The sequence below is a fragment of the Bos grunniens genome, chromosome 6 (genome assembly GCF_055505025.1).
Source record: "Bos grunniens cultivar Pamir isolate PY7600 chromosome 6, Bosgru_T2T1.0, whole genome shotgun sequence".
NCBI classification, from domain to species: domain Eukaryota; kingdom Metazoa; phylum Chordata; class Mammalia; order Artiodactyla; family Bovidae; genus Bos; species Bos grunniens.
In genome coordinates this window covers 64194083-64197702 of record NC_141170.1, presented here as the reverse complement: position 1 = coordinate 64197702, position 3620 = coordinate 64194083, and the positions used below count along the sequence as shown (strand labels likewise).

Here is a 3620-nt window from a genome sequence, read left to right as displayed (position 1 = left end):
TGTCTGTCCTCTGATGCCCTCTTGCAACACCTACCGTCTTACTTGGGTTTCTCTTACCTTGGACATGGGGTATCTCTTCACGGCTGCTCCAGCAAAGTGTAGCCGCTGCTCCTTACCTTGGATGAAGGGTATCTCCTCACCACCACCCCTCCTGACCTTGAACATGGAGTAGCTCCTCTAGGCCCTCCTGTGCCCACGCAGCCACCGCTCCTTGGACGTGGGGTTGCTCCTCTCAGCCGCTGCCACTGACCTCGGGTGTGGGGTAGCTCCTCCAGGCTGCCGCCCCTACCCCTGCTTATTTAATTTATATACAGAATACATCATGAGAAACGGTGGGCTGGAAGAAGCACAAGCTGGAATCAAGATTGCCGGGAGAAATGTCAATAACCTCAGATAGGCAGATGACACCACCGTTATGGCAGAAAGTGAAGAGGAACTAAAAAGCCTCTTGAAGAAAGTGAAAGAGGAGAGTGAAAAAGTTGGCTTAAAGCTCAATATCCAGAAAACTAAGATCATGGCATCTGGTCCCATCACTTCATGGCAGATAGATGGGGAAACAGTGGAAACAGTGTCAGACTTTATTTTTTTGGGCTCCAAAATCACTGCAGATGGTGATTGCAGCCATGAAATTAAAAGATGCTTACTCCTTGGAAGGAAAGTTATGACCAACCTTGATAGCATGTTCAAAATCAGAGACATTGCTTTGCCAACAAAGGTCTGTCTAGTTAAGGCTGTGGTTTTTCCAGTGTCATGTATGGATGTGAGAGTTGGACTGTGAAGAAAGCTGAGCACTGACAAATTGATGCTTTTGAACTGTTGTGTTGGAGAAGACTCTTGAGAGTCCCTTGGACTGCAAGAAGATCCAACCAGTCCATTCTAAAGGAGATCAGTCCTGGGTGTTCTTTGGAAGGACTGATGCTAAAGCTGAAACTCCAATACTTTGGCCACCTCATGTGAAGAGTTAAATTATTGGAAAAGACTCTGATGCTGGGAGGGATTGGGCACAGGAGGAAAAGGGGATGACAGAGAATGAGATGGCAGGGTGGCATCACCGACTCAATGGACATGGGTTTGGGTGAACTCTGGGAGTTGATGATGAACAGGTGAACAGCTGTGATTCATGGTGTCGCAAAGAGTCAGACACGACTGAGCGACCGAACTGAACTGAACAGAGGCAGGTCATAACTTTCCTTCCAAGGAGTAAGCGTCCTTTAATATCATGGCTGCAGTCACCATCTGCAGTGATTCTGGAGCCCAAAAAATAAAGCCTGCCACTGTTTTCACTGTTTCCCCATCTACTTGCCATGAAGTGATGGGACCGGATGACATGATCTTAATTTTCTGAATGTTGAGCTTTAAGCCAACTTTTTTACTCTCCTTTCACTTTCATCAAGAGGCTCTTTAGTTCTTCTTTGCTTTTTCCATAAGAGTGGTGCCATCTGCATATCTGAGGTTATTGATATTTCTCCTGGCAATCTTGATTCTAGCTTGTGCTTCATCCAGCCCAGCATTCCTCATGACACATACTCTGCATATAAGTTAAATAAGCAGGGTGACAATATACAGCCTTGACATACTCCTTTTCCTATTTGGAACCGGTCTGTTATTCCAATCTACATGATTTAGACTTGACAATTCAATTCAAAGATGGAGTGAAGAAGGAAAATGTCCAAAAAAAAATGGTAAGTAAGGAGATAGACTTGTTGTTTGCTCTGGGAAGGGAATCATTCTGTAGTAGATATTAAGCTCTAGGTCATGAAAGATTTGAGGTCATGTGCACAGCTTCAATTGCCTGGAGGTGAGGACCAGTTTTCCCCATGTTGAGACAAGAGATTTATGTACAGTGATGATATGATATTGCAACAAGCATCCAATCTTAAACTTTTCTCGCGCCGTAGCTTCTGCTCGAGTAGAGCGTATGCGCACGCGCTAACTGCGCCGGCTGGGAAGAAGTCACGCGGCAGCCGGAAAGCGTGGCAGCCGCCGCAAGACCCAAAGCACGATTCACCGCCCCCGGGGCTGGAGAGAAAATAATTACGTAGTTTCCGTTTCCACCAACTCTTCCTCTTCCTGTCCTCGAGGACGCTTTGCCGGCAGGGTCTTCGGCTATAAACCTGGTGTGGGAGGCGGCAGCAGTCATGGCGATGTTTGAGCAGATGAGAGCGAACGTGGGCAAGTTGCTCAAGGGGATCGACAGGTACAACCCTGAGAACCTGGCCACCCTGGAGCGCTATGTGGAGACACAGGCCAAAGAAAATGCCTATGATCTGGAAGCCAACCTGGCTGTCCTGAAACTGTACCAGTTCAACCCGGCCTTCTTCCAGACCACGGTCACCGCCCAGATCCTGCTGAAGGCCCTCACCAACCTGCCCCACACCGACTTCACGCTGTGCAAGTGCATGATCGACCAGGCCCACCAAGAAGAACGGCCCATCCGGCAGATTTTGTACCTCGGAGACCTGCTGGAGACCTGCCACTTCCAAGCCTTCTGGCAAGCCCTGGATGAAAACATGGACCTCCTGGAAGGTATAACCGGCTTTGAAGACTCTGTCCGAAAATTTATCTGCCATGTTGTGGGCATCACGTATCAACACATCGATCGCTGGCTGCTGGCTGAGATGCTCGGGAATCTGACAGACAGCCAGCTAAAGGTGTGGATGAGCAAGTACGGCTGGAGCGCTGACGAGTCGGGCCAGATCTTCATCTGGTAGTGGAATCATGTGCTGCTTTAGGAAATATTTTAAGGAATAAATAAATTTTGCTTTGAGAGATGATGGCTGACACAGAACACATGTACCTTAGTTTTGATTTGATAAGTGATGATAAAGGAAAAAATTGCATTTATATTGCATCCAAAATTAATAGAATAAATGAGAATCTTATGATTTACAAAGGACAGGTTTTAAGGCAGTTTAGACTTATTTGGGGATTAATTGGAATTAATGCTAACAATTACAAACTGTTCACTGGAGGAGTTGATACCCTGTCACACTTTGCATAATAGATTGACCTGGTTAATACATGTAAAACAGAATGAAACTTGGGAATTGCAGTTGATCATAGGGCACTCCATAAAGGCATTTCTCCACTGGCATGATACCTGAGATAAAATATGTTAAGCAAGCTGGATATAATCAAACTTGCTAATACCATTTCTGGTTCAATCTCAGAGGCTAGCTGAGAATACTACATATGGAATGAAATGCATATTAGTCACCTATCACTGCATAGCAAATTACTTGTCAAATTAACACTTGTTAAGTGGAGCATAGGATGTGGATGGTGAGCCATGGTTCTGCGAAAGACCTCAAAAGCAAGTGAAATAGAAAAGTTTATTATTAGCAGTTTCTAAAAGAAATACCTGCCACATCTCATGGGACCCCATGGGGAGGTTAAGGCAGCCTGTATGCAAAGAGAAAGAGAAAGGAACTGGGGAACATGTCTTTATTAGGCTTTATGAATAAAGTGCTTTGGAGTTATCAGACTGAGGCCATATTGGTGAATTCAAACCAAAAGAGCAGGCCTTTGGTAAATGCCATGGGTTGTGGGGCCAGGCAGGAGGGAAGCATCTCATCAAAGAGTTACATAAGGCATTGGGAAGCAGAGGATATTTTGATCAC

At 45.7% G+C, this 3620-nt stretch overlaps 1 pseudogene across 1 annotated transcript; it reads left to right on the top strand.

Moving 5' to 3' along the window:
• The first annotated feature begins 1886 nt into the window (after positions 1-1886).
• Positions 1887-2788, top strand: LOC147370834 (eukaryotic translation initiation factor 3 subunit K pseudogene; annotated as a pseudogene). The gene has a single exon (XR_015166185.1). The product of XR_015166185.1 is annotated as a eukaryotic translation initiation factor 3 subunit K pseudogene (transcript).
• Positions 2789-3620: the final 832 nt, after the last annotated feature.